Source organism: Bombus pascuorum, chromosome 5 (genome assembly GCF_905332965.1).
Source record: "Bombus pascuorum chromosome 5, iyBomPasc1.1, whole genome shotgun sequence".
Taxonomy (NCBI): domain Eukaryota; kingdom Metazoa; phylum Arthropoda; class Insecta; order Hymenoptera; family Apidae; genus Bombus; species Bombus pascuorum.
In genome coordinates this window covers 16,328,006-16,351,024 of record NC_083492.1, presented here as the reverse complement: position 1 = coordinate 16,351,024, position 23,019 = coordinate 16,328,006, and the positions used below count along the sequence as shown (strand labels likewise).

Below are 23,019 nucleotides of genomic sequence, written 5' to 3'. Positions count from 1 at the left end.
AAATAATTTTTAGAGAATTTAAGTGACTATGATAATACACAATAGGCTTTAAACTATTATGATAATTAATAATTATATTTTAATGAACATTCTTTATAGAGAATGTCTTTAATGAACTTGATTATCTCCTTTAATCGTTATTTAAATTTCTAAATTATCACTGGCGAGGAATGAAATAAATTCTTTAGAAAAAGTATTTAAAGCTTTGATTTTTAAATGATTAAATTATATTTAGGGTTATTAAAAAAAAAATATTGAAATTATAACTATTACGATATTAAATAACGGAGTTACTTCTTATCTACAGTAAAGCTCTGTATTTGTTCCTTGCCAACATATGATAAACATAACGTATAATGGTAAAAACCATTGACTAAATTATAGTATAGACTATAGCCTGAAATTATATGAAACCAGTTGCCATTACTATACTGAATCGATAACATTGCATGCGATACAAAAATTGCTATGGTTGGTCAAATGACTCTCAAAACGTGGGATACAAAACAGCATTAAGTATCACGTCTATTCTGTATATCATCGGTGCTGGCATCTGGTCTCTTACGACACATCCCGCCACATGTTCTATTGTACCGACCACTCGGAGGTTTTATTACGCCCTCTACATTCTACCGCTTCACTGGCGTTGTAGTCTTTCTCTACACTGAACCGATAACGTCGCATGTGACACGAAAACAGCAAAGGGGTTGTAAGCAACCCCCAAAACACGACATAAAAAAAACATTGAATGCCGAGTTCATTCAAAGTATTTCTAGTCACCCACATTTACTGAATATTAAATTTCGCATCGGATTCAACTTTGCTTAAAACACATTAAAAACGATTTAGTAAACAGCTAGGAATTTCAATTATCATCGTCTTTTCGTCGTAAACTTTCGTGGGTGTTTTAAAAAATCATTCACCGATGCGTTCGTGGTAATCGAAAATCTATAGGATTGCAATGCCCCGGGAGTGCTCACTTTGCCGGATTTAACGCTGACTCTGGAAAATGATTTTTCCTATTTATTGAGCCAGATGACCGAATTAATTCAATTAAATCAAACCTGTACAGTTTTTGTGCAATCCTCTATCTCCATGCAAAAATTACACAGGTGGTTCTTCTGTAACATCTGCATCGTATTATACAACGCTCTATTTAAAACAAATGACGGTAAATCATGTAACATGGAACTATAAATCTTATAAGTAGATTTTGAATATCTATACAAATTCCATTTTTTTCAGGCACGGATAAAGAAACAAAATTTGAAAGAACTTAAATTTTATCGTTTAAATGTATTAATATATAGTTTATTTTTGACATTTGAAATATTACTACATTTCTATACGTGCTTCTACGTATTTGCATCTGTGCACGTTGATGCAAATTTTCGCATATTTACATTCGTCAAATACATAACTGCCTTTAGTCAAGTAATAAGTATTTAATACTACCACAGGCAATGTGTCTGATTTCTAATATTTATATGTGATTTCCTTCGAACAATCGTCAGTGAGTTTGTTTTACGCGCTGCTTCGCGTCACTGGCTTCGAAGGCTGAACTGTCGGATACAAGTGTGTACTTCACACGTCAATTTGCGTACCGGTGTGTAAATAAAAATGCTGTCCAATGACGTGCTTCAACTTATTCCCCGATTGTCACACCAGCGACTATCGATCAGCCTGTCAAAATTAGTCCACGAGTTTCGCGACGATCTGTCCACAGACCCTTATATTTACTTCATCTTACTTTCTATTATTCTTAACTATAAATTCGTCATTTAAATAATTCAACGATAATTGATTATCCGATGAATCGATTTCATTAAAATGTTATAAATTCGTGAAACTCTATTGGGTTCGATAGATATAGTATATTCGTTCCATTATGCTCTCGGAATATCTAAATCAAGGAATAAAGCCATTATTTACGTCCACCTCTTGCGCATTAAATTAAAGATAAATGTTTAATTTCTATTTCTAACAAATTGGTACAATACAACGATTCGTTCAAATTTTTACAAATATCCGATTATCTGTTTATACGTCGATATGTTTATGTATTATATATTTCGGTATTCAGATAATATTTCAGACTAGAAAGTTTGATGAGAAAAAGCTGAAACGCTCTGTATAATAACTACGTTTGCAATGACACAGGATATAATTCAGTCGTCAAATTTTGACCTGCGCATGAATATTTCCTCTAATGATGTTAGAAATTAGGGTATCGGTGACACGCGTGGTGGATAGCAAGGATAAAAACGTCACGTCGTTTCGGCCCCCCATCGACTAGGTTCTCTATGGGGCGTGCACGAAACAGACGGTCGGAATAGCAAAGGGCGTGCACGCGCAATTCAGAAGCTATTATAGGCACGCGGTTTATTTCGACACGTGTCTTTACACGGCCTCCGATCCCCGTCGTTCGGTATCCTAAGTACGGACTTCCGACGTGTTGCCGCAAATCGCGCCGTACATTTTCACTAATTGTCCCGGTGATTTATCGAGAACAGCACGATCGGTATTTCTCGGAATGAAAGTCATGCTTGTAACACTGACCAAACTGTTTCTTCCACGATCCTCCCAACTCTTGGCCTATTCTGCCTACCATTTAGCATTATTCGAATTGTTTCGAACAATGATTCCTTATTCTTATACGAATAAGTTGTTCGATTTCATTTCGATAAACTCTTACACGAACCATACTTTATCCGAATAAATTTTATTCGATAGTATATTCATTCATTGGTAGCGAATAAACTTTTGTTCCACATTTTTATTCGAATAAAATTTTCTCCTAATATAGATTTAAGTATTTTAGTTAAGAATGTGTATTGTTTTATTATATTTCTGTCTCCTGAGAAAACAATATATTACGTACTTTATGCGACCGATTGTAAAGTGTTTAGAAGGTGTGTTTAGGTTCGATTCTTTTAGTTTTGTTTTTAAAGCTATGGACTTGCGTACACACTCACAGTCTAGTTATTAGTGTAGGTAGCTTGAGCGACAGCATTCTTGTGGACTCATGAGAAATATGCAGTAAAATTGAAGTGGTATACACGTGAATTCTTTAACACGTTCACTGCTACGTAAATTTTGTATTTTCTTATGGGCAGTATCTAAGTGATGTTCAGATGATTCTTGGTGCATTTACTAGTTTACATCGCAGTATTATTAAAAGCATGCATAGTTTTTTTTATAATTTTCATACAAGGAATACTCATCATGACATATATATTTTATCAATTTTATCGAGTTTTTTTTCCATTGGTTATTAAGCTTTGGTCATTGATCATTATTAATTGAACAAATGGTACATTTAATGCGAGCTATATTATTTATATACCTATATTTATATATCAGGTATGCTACACATGAACGTACAAATCTCGTTCACTTGCCGTATAAAATAATTAACTTTTAAAACAACACTGTACGTACACATTTTGAATAAATTCTGACAGTTTGCTCGATACAATGGATTTTATTATCTAGCATTAAAAATGTACATTGTACTAAAGGATGCAGGAACTATTCACGGATTAATATCCATAATCATGCGGGCAGGAATCGTGTGAACCGATCGGAAATCTATACGTCACCGTAACACAAAATTATCGTCCATCATGGTAACTAGCAACGATTCGACAACACGAAAAGAAAGAAGTAAAAAAAAAAGTGATGTTGCGGGCATGGAATGAAAGAAGGAGCGGGGAAAAAGAAAAATCGTATTCCAGCACGTATTAGCGATAGACTTGTAAGTTAACCCTGGTAACTGGTAGAGGACACGAGCTCGGAGCGTGCCCTTGTGGGGGTTGCGCCATTGGGGGTGTTCGTTATATTCCGAGTCCTTTTGAAAGGGTCACGTGGCTAGGCTTGCATCCCCCTCGAACCGATATCGTATTTGTACAACACGCATCCATTATTGCAATCCGGCTGTTTGTGTGTTTTGCGCACTCTTTGTGTGGCGATCCTCCGCTCTCGTGGGCTCCCCGCGAGCGCGAGCGCACACGCCTTCGTTTTCTTTCGCTTGGAACGGCGCCCTCTCGGCTTTTCGCACACTTGTCCTGGTCTCGCTGTGCGAGCGAAACGCAGGCCCATTATTGTACCGTGAAACAATGAGCACTCGCGATCGGCGGACCACTCGACACAAGAGAGAAAACCGGCTCTTTCGTTTCGCCGGGTCACGTGGGAAAACGTCGTCGCTTTATTCCTTTCTTTTTTTATCTTCCTTCTTTACTTCGTCCGCCTCTTTCCGTTTCTGTTCTCTCGATAGAAGGGTGAATATCGACGGGGTGCTTGAACACGCGTGGGAGAAGTCAGCTTTTCGAAATCTTTGAGAAAGACGGCGCTTCGACAACGACGTGGCTCCTAGACTCTCTCCTTCTCTCTCTTTCTCACCTTTTACCAGTCATGCGTCGAGTACGCTTATCTAACGCCAATATACTTCTCCACTTAATCTAGTTATCCCTATATACAGTCCGATATCGCGATGCAAAACACGTAACTGAATTTCACGATTCCATAATTTCCGTATCAACATTCCGTATCAAATCGTCGATCGATCTCGATCTCCCCAGTTTTTCTCCCAAGAAACCCGCATCTTGTCTCCGATACCGCAATCCTGAACTTGGGAACAGTGGACTTTGATCGATCTCAGTCCTAAATCGCGATGATACCTGCGAAGTAATTGAACCGTCGCAGGCGCGTACGAAGGATCCTGCAGCTAGCTGCCCATTCTATCCGAAGGGATTCGCTGGCGCTCTCCATGGGTGGCTGCGGGCATTTCGAAGTGAGTGCCCATCGTCTAAATAGCGGAACATTATCCTATCTCCCGCGGTGGAGGACGCGCGCGGTCCTGTGTACCTGCTCTCCGGTCCAGCGGCTGGACATCATCCTCTCTGCTCGTGCACAACGACGCGCGATGTCGTGTCCAGGTTCGAGCGTGGATGATGGGATGACGGACCGCGGGCGTGTCCGAGTAGCCGATACCAGGCGCGTGATCGGGAGACCTCCCGGGGCCGACCACCCTCGAGGGGCCACGAGGGTCGACTTGTTAGCCAGACACAACGGCCTCTCGAACTAACGGACCGCTCCTCCAGCGACGACAGCTCCGAGCCGACAATGTTTCTGCGAGGCCCCTCGCTGCCAGTCGAGAAACGCTTTGCATCGGCCCCGGCCGCATCAGTTCTCCGAGTATTCCACAGCTTCGTGACTCTGCCGGAAGATCGTCGATTCGGTCGAATCGTATTCAAGCACCCAAGCAAACCAGACGCACACGTTTTGTTCCTCGCTTCCGCGGATCTCACCAGCCGATCGCGGGACACCTGACTGTATCGGTTTCACTTCTCGGGGTGGGAGAAAGGTCTTGGACTTGGATTCGATGAATTTTGTTGGATTTCACCCTTCTTTGGATCGTTGACGATTTAATCCCGCGTTTCTTTAAAAGGAACTTTTGTTTTCGTTGGAACAACCGAGTTAAGGGATGATTATATTGGTTTACAATGATTTACCCTCATCTTTTAATTAAACTCGTTTCTTATTAGGATCTGTACATTTCATTTTCCTAGTAGTCAATTTTTCAAACAGTGTCGAGGTATTTCTAAATCATACGGAATTTAATATACTTGGATCTAATTAATTGATACGTAAATTGCTACTATAAATGCAATGATGTGCAAATACATCTTGTGGCCACTACATTGCCACTGTATCGTAGTTGATTGTGTGAAAGACTTGGAGGAAATTCGTGACTTCTTCTTTCGTCGTTCTAATCACGATCAACCATTACAACCTCGTAAAGCTTCTCTAAATAATTTACAGCATCTACCTTGTCATTTAAGCCGCTCCGAAGTCTCATTAATCAATTTCGAAATTGAAAAGCAAAGAAAAGGGATAACGTTGGAAGCACGTCGCCTGTTTCCTTGAGAATCGAACATTAATCGTGTATCTGAGTAATAAGACTGAAAGATTTACAAAAAGTGTAGCGGATCAATTCGACTTTCGGAAGACTCGATTTATAAATACGACATAGAATGGCAAGTCCGAGAAGTGGTTGATGAAACGTTAAGAAGCTATCAGAGGTCAGAAGTATTGTTCATCGTGAAAGCTATTTATTGATCGGCCGCGCTATTTCAAACGGGTCGGCGTCGTTAAACAAATTTTCGGTAAAGGTATTCCGGCTCGCGGTCAGCCTGTCTAGGGCCGCTACGAAAAAATGTTATTATTGGACGTTTCGAGGCGAAAGCGAAACCGTGTTCGTCGAACCCGCCTTAATGAAGGTACATTCTTCGCTCGCCCTTTCGATCAAGATATCTCCCGTATAAATTGAATGCTTTTCACCGAAGCTCAATCAAGCCGTGCGGTAGTCGAAAAAATGCCCACGGTGGTACGATCTCGATTAGAGGAACCGGCGGCGGTCGCCGCGGCATGCCGCGCGTTCAACTTTGTCTTTTCCAGCGATTATCTTAAAAACGAGACGACTTCGATGCCTGTGCTCGGCGAGGGTGTATCGAAGCAAATCTGTTCCGAGAAACGTTCTCGCGACACGCTCTTTGTAACTAGAAACATCGCAGGTACAAGATTTCACCCTTCCGGACATCCCTATTTTTGTCATTATCACAGATGTGTATTCTATCAGATTCCACTTGCTAAGAATACCATAGAAGGTATTTTATTTGTAGAAGCTTTGTGAAAATTAATCTAATTTAACGTAACTAAAAATGTCGAAGATGGAAAATTCAGCCCTTGTTGCAGAAGCCTTATGTACTCGTCGGTCTCTAGAGATTGCAAAATGAATTTTGAAAAATAACGAAACAGCGAAACATCGTCGGATTTGTTTATTTTCCGACGTATAGAGTTTAACAGCGTAGTTGAAAAACTCATAAGAGTAGCGCGAAATATGCAAAAGAAGAGTTAAAGATTGAAAAATTTCCCCTTTTTCTTACAAAATTAGCGCTTCTGGAAAATAGTCGGAGAAATTGATTACGGAGCGTAAAGATTAAGTCGGAAATTCTAAGAACTTGGAACATCGTTCGAGAAGAAGTGTATTTTTATTCAAACAGAATGGAGTCATTCTCTTTCCTTTTTCGAGACATTTCTTCGAATGGGATTTCATTCACGGACAATCCTGTTTTACGAATCACCAGGGAAGAAACAAATAGCTGGACGCATGGCTCGATTTTCGTGGCACAAGCGCGATAACTCTTTCGACGAATTAAGAGTTGTCCAAGAAACAAGAGGGAAAGAAAAGGGGAAAATAGGAATTTGGTTTAGTCCCCGAATACCAGACAAACGAAATATCTTAGGAAACAGCCCACGAAACGAATCTTTAAAGTCGTTATACTCCTTTTAATTAATGGCCACTCTCATCTTCTTCCGTTCTCCTTATTCTCGCCCTCCGTCGTTCGCGATGTCAATCGCTACCTTCCTCTTTCCTCTCGTTCAAGCGCACGCCTTGATAAATCGAACTTTCCAACAAGTTTTTCACCCCTATCTTCCTTCTTCGAAAAATTATTTCGGTGAATTTTAATTAACTGTCCAAACGTGACTTTCTTGGCGCTTATGCTTGGACAAATAGTGGACGAAGATTTAGGAACAAACGCAATTGACTCACGAGAAGAAATATTTATACTACCGAGACCTGCACTTGCAATTAGAAGTGGCGAGGATGCTCAGAACAGACACGAACAAGTGGAGTCGTTCCGACAAGAGCGCATCTCTCAGGCTCGTCGAAAACCTGATTCCGTGCCACTGTACGGAGCATGGCGCTTGCCGCGGCGGAGGTCGCATTTCACGACGGCCGGAGCGGTCTAAGCGTAATCAGCGCAAGCACGCAAATTAAAGTCTCTCCTGTCAGTCTCGACCTCCCTTCGTGCGTCCCACTGACCTGATTTCGTTTGCTCGAGGAAAAAAGGAAGCCGACACGGGCTGCCGCGCCGGGGCTCCGTAAGGTTCGCGATCGGTTCGCGTCGTCTGAGGAAGGTGGAAACGGGTGAAGAGATTGAAAAAGCAGAGAAAGGGGGATAGACGGATGTAGAAGGAAGGCAGAAAGGGAGAGAGAAAGAGAGAGAGGAGAGAAGACAGAGGGTAAAAGAGAGTGGAACGTCGGAGAAAGGAAGGAAGAGAGGAAGAGTTAAAAAGAGAAGGAAGGGTAAGAAAAGGAAAGAGAGAAGAATCAGTGAAGAGCTTGGAAGTCTGTGAACGAAGAAGGAAAGGGAGCAAAGAGTAGAGTGTGGAGGGGTTGGGGTAGGGAGAGTTTAAGGAAGAGAGACAAGGCGAAGTCGTGGCGGAGAGAGGGAAAGAGAGAAAAAAGGGTCAAACTCGTTTTCGTTTTCGTCGCTAATTAGACTCGTTAACCGCCTCTTCTGGCGTAGCAGGCGTAGCCATAACCGGGCGACTTCTCTTCGGCTCTCTGAGAGGCCGCCGAGAAGCGAACGGAACGGCCACCAATGCTTGGAGGCTAGTTTGTTCTCGTCGCCCAGTCCTCCAGGGTGCGTTTGCCTTGATCGCCCCTCTTGGCTATTCGACATGCGTGTAGCACGCGAAATTGCAGCTGCACCGGGGCCACCCCCCCTTTCCCCGTCTCACGTCCTTTTCCCGTAGTGACCGATTCCTTGGTGTACACACGCGTGTCAAGGGAAAAGCTTGGAGAGCTTCGTGTTCAACGCGACGACGGTGCTGCTCGCTGATGGTAGTGGTGGTGGTGGTGGTGGTAGCAGTGGTAGTAGTGGTAGTCGTGGTGGTGGTGGTAGTGGTGACGATCGGGTCATGGTGGATGTTCGCACAGGATGACCGCTTATCATGGAACACGGTGGAAAAAACGATGACACCAGGTATTTGTTACATCGAAATTACGCAGCCAATATATCGTACTTGGTACGGCACAGGTGACCGAGACTATGTGCGCGCGCGGATGGAACACTTAGGCCCCATTACGTCCAACCGAACCACTTTAACATCCCGATGACACTCGATGATTGTATCTGTACTTACGCTTTTGGATCGCCGTGTTACGTGGCTCACTGACATTGATAAGGAGGTCTGTTGGTTCGCTATAGCGTGCGAAAAAGGGGACACTTCACTTCCACCGTGAAACATCGGTGGCACCCTTGAATACTAATTTTGAACTGGTTACGCTCGAGAACGAACAGTCACGAAAGGTCTTAGAGTCAAAGGAGCATAAGCGGAGAGAAGATGATCAGGAAACGGGTGCTCCGATGGTAAAGGTTATGGTAATCGATAATCGATGGTAGACAATGTTCCAAGGACGAACAGACTACGAGAATTCCCAAAGGAAATGTAAAAAATAACGAGGAAATATCTGTTACCAACCGTCGCGTGAAACGATGATATTGCTGTGACGCCTGTCACTGTTGGTTGGTCGTTCTGTTGACTCAACCAATAGTCCTGCGTGCGTCCGTTCAGAGAGAGGACCGATAACGATTGTGTCACAGGACGCACGAACTCGTTATCCTGGACATCGCTCAACACGATTTAACTCTCATACTCTCAGATAATCCCACGAATTAACTTTTCAAAGGATACTCGTCTGCCTTCGATTTATTCCGCTGGTTGATCGGCGTGCAACTACGTGTAATTATCGCTTCACGCTACGCCATTCGATCGTTACGGTGTCCCGATTGCAACAAGGTGTTGCGCTCATCAATGTACTTACATTACAATCTTGCGCGAGAACTCCGCTCGTCCACGTTGGGAAACGTAGCGTATACGTAACGTATTCCACGGAAGTCACTGTATCTCGTTACTCGACACGGCGAATCGAGTACGCGTGAAGATGGAAAGAGATCGAATCGCGAAAGCGATGAAGGTGATTCGAACAGGCGATGGTTGTACGCAACCATGATCAGAACGAATCAACGATCATCGACGAAGATTACGAACGTGGTAACTCTGAACAGACTGAACGAAAATCGAAGGCTCGGCTAGCCGGACGTCCCGTAGATGATGAAGCGAACAGGAAAAGGGAACGTCAGCAAGTAGCATCGGTTCCACCGTGAAAATAATTAATCACGTCACCGATAAGAACGTCGAACGCTGACAGACGCGGATTGCTTTCACGAGGCATCGGTTATATCGTCCCTCGGAGGGAAACGGTTATGCCAGATCGGCATGCCATCGAGAATATGCGAGACTAATGGTTGGCTACCTGAACGAAAGAAAAGGAAACGTACAAGTGGAAACTTTGTGTTGGTCAGAAATCGGCGTTACCGATCTGGAAAAGTGACGGGTCACGCGTACGCCATGGCTTCGATCGGCGTCGTGCGCTCGGATACTTCTTTGTTCCTCCTTCAGGGAGAGGGATCTCCTCTCTTGGAGATCAGAGAGAGGCAGATTGAGACACTCGCGGCTACCTGATCGTCGATAGAGAACGAATGGTAAAATGAACAGCCATGTGCACTGCGGAGGGGCCACAAACCGAACAGATAAGAATCATTTTTCAAAGGCGTGTTACCGGGAACGCGCGACGGAAGGGAGAGAAGAGTCACGTTTTATGATAAATGAACAGCAAAGTCTGTGGATGCCGATTTTCCAAGCAGGAGATGTCCTTGAGGGAATTGGTGAATATGAAAAATGAATGAACAGAGACCGGACAAGCCGTGAATCGTTGTCATTGAATTTTTGCCCGGAAACCGAGACCGAGGTAAGGATCGAGCTCACCGTTTATCTCGAATACGATCTTCTCTTCGCGTAGATTACATTATATCGTGGGTAGCCGGGAATGATGTACTGCAAATGGAATTGCTGTTCCCATTGAACCCCGTCGCGTTTTTTCTCGCGCTTCCGAGATTACTTCTATCTTCTATCGTATGGAACACCGATAAATTAACGCCAGACCGTGGCTACAACCTCGAGTGATTTGTGTCTTGGAAGTAAATTTCGAGCCGAGGACAAGCTCTTGAAATTGATTGCGCGACGTGGTGATTGTGTATGAAAGGGTCCTCCGCCTCTGTACTGTAGAAATGCTGGATTGCAGGGAAGATTTTGCTGATTAAATATAAAGTAAAATAATAATTACTATTATATTCAATAGTAATACGATGACAATAGCTCTTCAAGTAATTCTGAATTCTCTCATTGAATCTCAAATGATTCTTTCAATTCTTCCACGGTTCACACACTCTTCTTCTCAATCGTATTGTACCTTTCATGGGTTATCGTGAATCGTTTCTCGTTCGTTATCGATATTCCAGCATAAACATAGCCTCGATTCTCGATCGTCATCAACGCTCAAATTCTCACAGTACGTTCCATTTTCTCGTATAAAAGCACACCGAAGACGTTTCTAGACGTTTCTAGACCACTTTCCGAGACGTGTACCGGTTCGAGCCGAGACAGCCGAGGGAGAACTATAATTTCTGTGTCCGTCGTTGGTTGCGCTGGCTGTCCTTGATGAAGTGCGCGTGCGGCCGATGCACGATATACCGTATTTCTTACATAAAGCGGACATTGACGTTCGCCATAGGGTCTAATACTCGCGGTGGGCGGCCATATTGGATCGTGATATGGGCCCGCAATTAAGGCCGAGTAGGCCACCCGGACGAGGGAGCGCGATAAGGTGAGGTTCAGCGTCTCAGGGCTAAGCTTGACCTTCTTGGCCCCCTTCGCTCGATGCGCTTCCCAAAGCGGTCCGCGCTGGAGGTTAGGTCACGATTAAGCACTGATTGGGTGGGCCTAATAACCGGGGACCGTGCTGTATGCAGAACTTTCACCGAGGGAACGTCGCTCTCTGATGGATTAAAAGAATGATTTCACGTGCGCGGACGTTCGACAGGATCGTGCCTTGCACGCTTCAGAATTAACGTCAGAATTGACGAATTTTCCTTTATTTTCTTAGATTCAAAGGACTGACTTTGATTGGTAGCATTTACGAATTTGATTTGACCGATAGAAAGTACATTAGTTACGATATCTGTAAGTTTTAGGTATTTTTAGTTAAGAAATTTTCATGTTGTGCTCCAATGTTGGAGATTTCCCTTTTGGCAAGTAGAATTTTTCTTTTCGAGAAGTCACAAGGATAGATTAATTTTCTGTTATTCATAAGATGAAATGTATCGGTTTAAGTGGAAAATATTTAAAGAAATGTTCTGATTTACATATATACATTCATAATTGGTAAGAGCCATGCCAATAGCGATACGCGTCATTTTTAAATTATCGAATGCTCAGTTAAATTCCGAATTCTGATATTTCTATTTAACATCGAATATGTCTGAGTCTCTTCTTTGAATTAGGAATATTTAAATACCCGATTTTGACGACGAAAGACATACTAATTACAGTATCTGTAATTTTTAGATATTCGGACATTCGGTTAGAAGAATTTCAAATTCTAGAGTTCCAATTTTAAACATCCCCAGAACCACTACTTAACCTAACCTTCTTCTATGAAAAATTATATATAATATTTCCTATTCCTTCCACCACATGAACCACCAAAGATATGCAAACGATTGGTAAACACGAGCCGCCAGTTCCTTCCGCTGACACGAAGAACGTCGAAGGACACCTCGTGCCAGGGCAAAAATACGCGACACGGGGCAAGGACAACGGAGGAAGCTCACGGGTCCTTCAACTGTTGTCGCTGGCTACGATCAGATAAACGAGCGAGAGTCTCTGGTATGCAAATTCTAAACGAACTAATGAAGATTAAGAATGCCCCTGGTAAAGGAGTTCGCCTCATTTCGAAAACATCCTGCGGTCCCTCGTTCACTCCCTCTATTCGTGGACTCTTGGCCACGATCACGGCGATTCCTGGCAGAAACGGCCATTGTCTTTGGCTATCGTTTTAATAGTGTCAAACTGGCGGACCTCCTACGGCGAAATTTCAGCGACTATGAGGTAAAATCTATCGACCACGGGACCCCGTCATCGGGGCCAGAGGGTCCGGTCCGGGTTACGGTAGCCGACTGAGATTATCATCTTCCACGGTAGCGGCGCTATGAGGGATTCCCTCTTAATAGCTCCTTGAATTTTTTTCTCAACCGTACTTCTCTGTGTCCTCCTCTCCTGCGCTTCCTCGTATCCCTTCGTGGAAAAGGGTAACCGTGGCCCCAGGATCGTTTTGTAATATTTCAGCGACGATTCCACGGATCCAACGAAGACCCTAATTTGGTGGCGCGAATAGGGACGTTCCTTGCCACGGGTAATGCTCGGTGTTTTCGGTTAATGAGAGGACTAGAAAGATTTACGGGCGGATCTCCTAGTCAGAAATATAGGAAGCACCGACAGCTGACCGCAGAAAGGTGGTCGATCTATTAATGTGCTTCGAAATGAACGCGTCCCCTGCGGATGTGTGCCATAGATTTTATCGGATCTCGTTTGGAGGTTCGTTTTCATAGCCGCGATTGTGGAACGGGTATGCGAGAGGAATTTTATAATTCAATTTTCGAGAACTTTCGCGTGGATGTTGAATTCCTAAGGAACTCTAACTTTTTTGTCCTTTTTTCAAGGAAATTCGCCAGTAGATACATTCTATCTACCGCTACAACTACGGTGCTACAGATTCTTCGTCGAATTGTAAAAATATTTATATTTCTTAATCCAAAGTCTTAATTTGACTCTTCGATTGAGAAGGGAATTTCGTGCTTTGCACATTGGTAAATTTCATCCTTCTGTTTGTAAAGATATTAAGTTGGAGAATGTAGACTGTTTCTTCGAAATTCTTCAGTACCAGCTATTAAATTTCTAAATATTCGTGATTAAAGTTTCATTGAAGTAATCTCGGTAGTTGGAGGTCCTCCACTTTTCTTCTTTCTACTCGAGACAAAGCGAATTCGGTGACAAGCGAAATGCACGCAGCACAGCAAGGACCTGGAGTACAGGCGTCCCTTGCAATTCAATGGTAAAGAGCCAATCAGCGGCGGAAAGGCAATGGATTATCGAGGCCAGACCCGATTACATATAAATATACGTATACACGAAGAAGCAAGCTTGTCGACGTTCGTCAAGGAGGGCTATATAGAACCGCATCATTATCCAGCCTGTTTATACGACGCGCAGCATCCTTACACCACGAGATTCTACATATTCGCGATTGGCTGCGTTTCAGTATTATTCTTATATTTCCCTTCGTTTCAAAATTTTACCGAGATCGAACGGAACGAAACTTCACGGAAAGTAGGACGCTAAAAATGTGAAGCGAAGAAGGAAACGAAGAGAAGGATCGTGCTTAGAATACAAATTTCGAACCGGCTATAAGTATAAATGTTATACTATACTAGTATCGACCACGATAGTAAATCTCACATTTATTACACACGATCCTGTCACCACGCTATCTGGATGGCTGTCAGATCCGTTATACACCCATTCACACCCACGGAATCCTCTCTTATACGCTTCGAATTATCCGCAATAATTTCGCATGCGGGTCGCGTGGATGCTCGCGCGTGAACGCACGGGAAAAGTGAAAGGGCCCGCGTAATACGTCGACGGAGAGCGAGCGAGCCAATTTCTCTCCATCGCCCACGCAACGGGTCCAATTAAAAAACGTCGATAATTCAAGCTACGAGCGGGTAGACTTCGTCGGCCAGATCGCAGAACCCTATCCCGAAGGAACAACGGTCTTGGACGCTGACGAGACATTACTTACTCCTCACTGAGGAACGAGCTACGGATAAGTGGTCGCGGGGCAAGGTACCTGGGCTAATCCTGGCGCAATAATTACACCCATGGTGGAATTTATTCGCGGTTATCGCGAAGTAAATGCGCCATCACCGACGGGGGCCTGGCTTCGTCCTTCTAAGCGGCGCTAAAACCCGACGTATCCTCCGCTCCGCTGTTGCCCCAAGGGGCTGCCTTCGCTCTCCTCCGCGCGCGCACGCCAGATGAACCATAGCTGAACTTATTTCCACCGGACCCATCCCATTACCCCTCTTCTCGTTTCCTTTTCTTCTTTACCTTCCTTCCTTCTCCTCTCGTCACTGTTCTCTCCACCATCTTTCTCCGTTCGTGTCCGACCTGGCCGTTTCGCTAGCGGGCCTGGCGGAGGCGCGCGAGGTGATAAATCACCGCGCCATAAACAACCAATATTTCTCGTCGAATGTTTACCGAGTACGCTTTAAATGCCTTGTTAAAACAAACCTACGCCCGCGCGCGAGCTGGACTGCACGCCCTTTTTGCCCTTCTTCGGGCTCCGACGTTGCCACCCCCTCCGCCTCGTAGCCCGAGCGACGGGTATATATCACGGACCATGGCGTAAACTCTGTGACCTCGCGCGAAACCTCTCGGCGCCGATGGAAAAAGTCGACAGAGTCTCCATCGGCGACCCCGTCCCCTGTCTCTCTCGTCGACGAGCGACGCGCGAGCGCGTGTGCACACAGGCTTCTCCGTCTCGCTTCCCACGGCCGATTAGACCGCGCGATCTTTTTACGCGCCCTTCCTCCACCACGCTCTTTTACCTCTTTTTCGCCGTTCTTGCGAGCTCCGTGCACGATCGAATCGAAAGGTTCGCTCGACCAGGTCTGATGGTCGTAGCACTTTTTATCGTTCTTTCTTTGAGCGATGAGTCGAAACTCGGTGTTTGACAGGGTTCGAAGTATTTTGCGAGTTTGTGGCGGGATTAGAATTTTGAATAATTTCTTTAATTACGTAGAATCTCGTTGAACATGTAAGTTCGATGGTAAGTGGGATTGAAAATAACGAGGACGAAAAGGTAAATAAATGTATGGATGTAGAAGGGTAAAGTAGAGCGATAAAGAAACACAATGGAAATGGAAATGTAAATGGAAAAGGTTGAAGTGTAAATAAACAGACGGAATGACAAACTAGATAATAATTGTCGTGTTGACTTTCTTTTGTAGAAGACAAATTGAATTGACAAACTAAAAATATAAGCAGAGAGAAAATCAAACAAAGTACTAAAAGCCCAGACTAAAAATGCAAGTGAATAAACTGGGAAAGTGAACAAACCGATAAGATAAACGATAAATTAAGTGCTAATTAATTAGATACAAATTGGAGATGAGTGGTTTTATTTTCTTTTTAGTAATCCGTCAAGTACAAGAATCAGAAGAATCTGAAAGACATACATTTTTAATCTCAATTATTTCAGAGTGATATATTCTGGAACTACATTCTGAAACTTTAATTCGTTTCGATAATAATAATGGCACTTCGTAGTATTTTACCAAGGGTACCTCTAAGCTCGAAAGATAAATTTTCTCTCGTAATATTTATCGATGAGTTAATGGAAGACATCAAAATTCTTTTTTCAGTGATGACAAAATTAGAAAGAAATTACAAATACGCACACACGCCCATGAAAGAATAATTTTTCTTCGATTTCCCATAGCCCCACTAAATTAAGCTTGGCATCTAATATCCCGTATCTAAGAGACTGAACCCGAATCAGAAGTGAACGGTATCCACGGCCAATAAATTACTTCCTCGAGCTGTGTGTCGGCTTCCAAGTTGGTTCTCCGCGCGTAATAGAATCCTCCTGCGAACGAAATTAATTCCTCAGCATTCACCGACCTCCGGACCAGCCAGCGTTATTCCGTATTATCAGAAAAAGGATGGAATAATCGAAAACGATTAAGATTGGAACGGGACGCGCCACTTTGTCCCAAACCGCGACCAGCGCAAGCAATTTGAATGTTAATCGACGTTCGACTCTGTTCAGTCTCGTTTACGACCTGTTTCTGGGGTTCAATGATCCAGGCCCGACACGTCCTTCGTGGAAAGTTCGAAAGTCGTTGGAAAAGAGAGCCGATACGTGGGCGTAGCCCGTAGCTCATCGGTTGATTGAGTTATAGCGCGTTAAAAAGGCCCAAGCCTGAGCTCGAAGCATCGAGTTCTGAACGAATTTCGACCGTGCCACGAAAGAAGCCGATGAAGGCGAGATGAAATTAGCGATGAATAGCTAGCTGCTCGTTGATGACCCGCTGCCATACATGGCTCGTTTCAACGGCAACTGGTTAAAATGTCTGCGAGAGGCTATCGCTGTATTATTCTTCAGAATGTTATTTTATTATGTCGATAGGATGCTATTGAAACTGAAGATATTTTTGATATACAGATCAACGAAATTTTTGTCAACCTTTCTGCGTTCGTTGAATTATTTTCGACTAAATCGTATTTTTTAATCGTCAGATAACTTTTGAAGTTTAAGAAAAACAGGAGAAGATCGTTATCGATAAATGTCATTTAAGTTGTCAATTTTATTATATAAAGTACATTATGCACACACGTTCTTCTTTAACACATTATTAATACATATTTAAAGGTGCATATATAAACACAGTAAAATCACACTTATAAATACAGGATTTATCTGAAAAGACAAACTTAACAAAATGAACTGCAACAAAACCTCCATGATATTCGAGAAACTTTTGGATATCGATGCGTATTTCGATCAAACCGATCATCGAGGAAGCGTAAAGCGGCATGAATGAAAGTTCGCCAAGCACGCGAACTTTGCTCCGAATGTGCTTTGAAAGAGCCATTCATGTTCCCGTGGCATATTTCGTGACGTGATTTCTTTTCACGTTCTCGATCGGTTCCAAGCGGTCTGCTCCGAAAAAAAGAAAAGAAGGAAAAGAGAGTAAGAGTTTCGCGTTATGCAGGACGGGAATTCTATCGGCGGAGGATATCTGATTTTCGAGCGGCGGCCAGAGAATGAGCTGGAAGATATCCGGCGTCACGTAGCCGTATAGTTTAATGACACCCCCGTGATTTATTTCGCGTTTCTCGCGGCAATAAACGGCCGATTAAAAAATGAGAAAGATTTATCAAGCTCGTCTGGAAGCATGGGAGAGAGGGAAAGAAAATAGAAGAGAGAGAGAGAGAGAGACGCACAAGTGGCCTAGAGGCACACTCGTGGCCGGCGAGCTTCGAGTCCAGATACAAGTTTGCTTGAAAAACACACTGTAGACACAGCGGACATGGCCACTGGCGGGTTATCAACCGATCAGAAGTAAATCTCTCGACCACTGTCAGGGAGCGTTCGACAGGGCACGATAGTGAATTAACTGCCGGAATAAATGGTGCCTCCTAGGACGAGATTCCATTCACGAAATTTCTCGCCGGCGTGCCACGGTCCCCGATAAGAAAAAAATGCACCTACTTCTTGGAAAAATCCTTTTGCCGATCGTTTTTTCGACCTCTGCACCCATCTGCAAAAAAGCTGCGCTTCGCTCCTTGTGCGGGATCAATGATCTTGATAACCGGCCAGCGAAGGCGGGACTTTGCTCGCAAACTCGGTTCTCTCCATCGATGGCTCTTGCTCCTTCTTACTTCATCGATCGAATGATTAATTTTGTAGGTGTGTGTTTGACGAGTCGAAGATCTCTGCCCTGGATGAAGTAGATGATCGTGTCGCTTTGATGGAGCTTCTATCGGATCTCTTGTTGAGATGGAGGGATGCGTGTTAAAGGCTGAAGATGGTGATGGATTAACAAAACGAATTAGGAGTTCGATGAAGAGAAGTTAGTTGGAATAAAGTTGGAATTAAGTATTCGCTGTATGAAGATTTTGCTGTAAAAGTCTTTGTGACAAATTCGACATAATATAATTTACAAGTATTGCGTGGAATAGAAATTTGAAACCTTTGCTGTATGTCTTCAAAGTACATGAATGTACTTTTAAGTCCTATATTATGAAGAAAATGAAAATAATATAATTAGTTGAATGTACAAGTAAGTTTTTCCCCTACTTATACGCTCGCCATCCTATGTACCTATAGTTTCTAAATCTCCATCTACTTGTATGAGATATTATTTTGTCGCGTTATTACACCATTATATACCATATTGGTACTAAGTAATTTATTTATAGTAGTAACAGTTCCTACTACTATTTAGGTGAAACGAGAAACCAGGAACTATGATCGACTAGAATTTCTTTTCTCACAAGCAATGACAGTTATACAGTATTGAAGAAGAGAAGGATAAATGAGATATCAGAGAGATGTTATTACAAGGATTTGGTTAACGTTTTCATCGACATGTAATCTAATTTCGTTAGATGCTGTATCTATTATCCGTGAAAAGTCCGTGGGCACGGTAGCCACGTACGAGAAAAAACCTTCAATTTGCATCGGCCGCCATTCTTCAGCTCCTTTGAATTCCGTCGCTATAGCGACCTTTGTCCGGATCGTGCCACAATGGCCACTATCTTCTCCCTCGGCTCTCCGCTTCTTCCTGGAGAAACCGTCGCAAACAAAGAATCCTCCCTGCACCCCCAGGAGAAAAAGGGCAAAAAGGCGAAAAAGGTCGATACACGAATAAGCGATGCGCCGCTTGGATAATCCGAGAAAAAAGACCGCGAAACGTGAACTCGCACTGTGCTGCACCAACCAACCCCTTCTCCCCTTCCTCCCTCCACCTCTTATACCACCGCCTCCTCCACCTCGCCCCCTTCGATCGTCCCGATACCGACTTATGTGCACATGTACAGGGTGAATCCAAGTGTATCGCGTTTTTGGAAACTCGCCGGCCATCTTGTTTCCTCGAACTGGCGACTCTTTCCTTCAAGTTTGTAATAGAGCAGAAAGCTGCAAGTATTCTTCGTATTGCAATTAGCGATTTTAATATTAGGGTTGGTTCATAGAGAAATCAATATTATGGATTAAAATGTTTTCGTAGCTGGTAAGGTTTAAGGGTAGTTTGTTGCATTAAGGTTTGTAGCCTTAGTCTTGCAATATCGAACTGGACATTATAGTTTCAGTTCGGTGGAAGTACATTTTGTAACAAAGTTCGTTTCCAGCTCTGAATTTTGTATCTGTATTTCAGATCTGATATTTCTACATATAAATGACTATTCCAGTATTTTATGTACACAGCAAAGGGTTCAAACTAGGGATATCGATCCATCATATTTATTACTATTATTAATATTATTTATTATTATTACGAAACACTGTACCTTCTTCTCTTTACTTAAAGAAATATCTAATGTTCGCTTAAATGGTTATTGAAAAAATCTTAAAGTAAAAGGCAAGAAGAATTCTTGAGCGAAACAAGACATCGACAAGATATTCAACCTTCTTTCCTCCCTTGATACTCTATACTTCATACATCTCCTATATGTCGTACATAACGTCCAGTTCCACGTTGTGGTTTCTCCGATCCTTCTTTCGAATTGCGTCTAACAAAAATCGTGGTCGCGATTCGGCTGGTAAAAGAGGGGTTGGCTCACAGGCGGGCAATGACGAGGAACACTTCAAAAGCTGGAAAGCCCAGCAGAGACTCGAAAGCGCAGCAAATCGGAATGACGACAGAGCGTACGAATGACTCGTTACTCGGGGGAAGAGAAAAGTTACTCATCGTCTCGTGGTCTACCCTCGTGTGCAATCGCGTGTTGGCCAGGCGATTTACGTGGTTGATAAACCATGGTTCGCCCTGGCGATGGCCCAGTAACTTTTGCGAAATATTCGGCGACGTACTGATGGAGAGGGTGGTCGAAAACAGTGGCGGCCGTGGCCGGCGAGGGGGATCGGGACAGAGACGACAAAGGAAACAAAGCAAACGGCGTGACTGCGGTGGCCAATGGGAGTCCCGTGCGAGGGGACATCGGGACCGAATCAGTTTATGCGCGACAGGTTCTGGAAAGAGAGAAAAAGAAGCCGAAACCGGGAGAAAGGGGGAGGAACGAGGGAGGGTAGGGTGGGCGGGGGATGGAGGTGGAAGAAGAAGATAGAGGAAGAGAGCCAGGGCCCAACCAGGCTGTATAGTTTGCCAACTCTCCAACCTTCTGGTTCGCCGCCATGGAGAGACATTATTTACAACGGAGTCTTTGGTAGACAATGCTGGGGTACCCGCGGCCATCTTTCGTTCCTTTTCTGTTCTCCATATGCAACAGCATCTGCTGTTGCTCCGGCCATCCCATCGGCTCCTCTTCACCGCGACGGAGAAAAGGGAACAACCAACCTACCGTTCTCTGTTCTCTCCTCTCTCATCTCCTCTCTTCGTTCCGTGTCGTTTTCGTTGGCTCGTCTACTACTCCTGGTTTCACCTGAAAATAGCGCCAACAGAACTTGCGATTCGCTATCATTATCATAAACTCGTAGCCTGACATCGTAGCCAACCGTGAAATATATCGGGAGACCCGAACGTCAGTTTCCCATAGAATCGACCAGCTTCTGCCAACTTTGGAGATACTCATTTGCTGCAACTTACGCAACCACCCTCCCGATTCTCTGAATCTATGGAAATGCTCTACTCCGATCGTCTGAGATTCTTTCTCCTACCTTTACCCGTGTCTTCCTAAGATTTGCTATGGTAGCTTTGAATCGACGTATACATATATGTGAGTCTTCGACATTTGACGATACACTTAAAATAAAGTTGCGAGTTTTCTATGTTATATCGTGTGCACGACATATCTACACTGGCAAGCTGAAACAACCGAACGAGTTTCGTTGGCTCATTCCGATTCAACTCATGCTCTATGGTTAGCTAGGACATGGGTGCAACACGGATGATGCTTCCTGTCTTGTATATTCTGTATTACAGATCTTATCGGCGATCTATCCTTCGGTGAGACGGTCGTAACGTTTCGTCAGCAGGTGTTCCGCCATCCTTCCTCCTGGAATGTTTTTGCCCTTCTGGTGAAAGCTCAACGTCGGTCGCGTTTTGTATGATTCGCCGTAATTACCTGGTCAACAACGGGCGTTCCTTCTCTTTCCCCTTTGTAATTCGTTCCTCCTAATTAAAACGCAATTTCTCATACGACCACGTGGGGAACGCGTCGCGCGACGATATCAAAGGAGGCCTTCCACAGTGGCCTCCGTCCCTCCGTTTGGTTTTTATCATTTCCACGATAGAATTGGTGGAGGAAGAAGGGGAGGAAAGGATAAAACGGATGGAACGACTGAAACTCGAGGAGGGGGAGGTTAAGCTCCCGCAGCAGGTAGGTCCATCTCTCGACATCGGCGAACGAAGAACAGTCCGGAATACTGGTTTTCTTGCGGGGCCAATATACACTGGTAACGCGTGCCTCTGTCACCCTGTCGGCAGCCATCTGCTGTGTCCCGGGCAGCTTCCGGCGAAGCGAGGCGCGGCGAAGCGGAGGCAAGGCAATCGAATCGGCAGCGGAGCTTATCGCGACTCGCGGACACGGAGAAGAACGGGCAAAGAACGAAAGAGAAGAAACACAGAGAGATATACAGAGAGCGAGGAGAGGACGCGAGGTGGACGACGGGTCCCCTCGGCTATCGGCGGAAGCGTAACATCCAATGCAATGGCGGTAGATGCTGGCGGTAGCAGCTGGCTCTCTGGCTGCCCTTCTTGCAGTCAGAAAACGAGTCGCGGCCTCCTCTCTTGCGTCCAGCCAATGTAATCCATCCCTGTGTGTAGTCGTGAAACGTTCCTGTGTATGTATAAGTACTACTTATACACCACACGTTCGCGAACTTCTCTACCCGCCACAGAGAAGAGACAGTCGTGTATATATCGAGTTGGCAAGAGACGATTGCCGGACCCTAGCTGCAAGAGCAGCCGCCCCAATAAAAACTCCGCTTCTCGAGGCCCTCTCTCGTTGTCTCCTCTGCTACGTTCTCCTTGTCCTTCGGGTGAAAGAGCCAGCTACGACCAACAGAGAAGGGAAACCAAGGAAAGAAGCCAGAGGAAGAGAGGCTTCTGTTCTACCTTACCTCGGCTCCCCGCCTCTCCTGTTCTCCCTCGCCGGAGGGACCGGGCGCGGTCCACGTTTCGACGTTTGACAGAACAAAAGACTATCGACCGAACTCGTGAACACCGTGGAAGGCTTCCTCTTCCCTCGAAAATATCCTTCTGCTAGCCACCCTTCTTGGGGAACTCCATTCTCCGTCCCACTCTCCTGTCATCCTGCCCCTTCTCCAGCGTTGTCCTTCATCTTACCTTTTACACCTTCTTTCCCGATGGACGTATGTACTTACATACATGCACGTACGTACGTGCACTACCGTCTTCCGCCGAGAGTGTACGGTATTCGCGAATGGAATCGAAAGAGGAGACCACGATCTTGCTGCCAGCACGAACGGATACGTGCGCGTTCGCGGCTCCAACGCGTACA

At 44.3% G+C, this 23,019-nt stretch overlaps 1 long non-coding RNA gene across 2 annotated transcripts in view; it reads left to right on the top strand.

Annotated features, from left to right (window-relative positions):
• The window catches only part of LOC132906977 (uncharacterized), an 83,503-nt gene that overhangs the window by 21,919 nt on the left and 38,565 nt on the right, over positions 1–23,019 (top strand). Inside the window, exon 1 of one of the 2 annotated variants that reach the window (XR_009658080.1) lies at positions 8,407–10,663. The exons of the other annotated variant lie outside the window; for it this stretch is intronic. This is a non-coding gene — a long non-coding RNA (uncharacterized LOC132906977). Of the gene's footprint in view, positions 1–8,406; positions 10,664–23,019 lie in introns of those variants that run through there. 2 annotated transcript variants of the gene reach the window in all.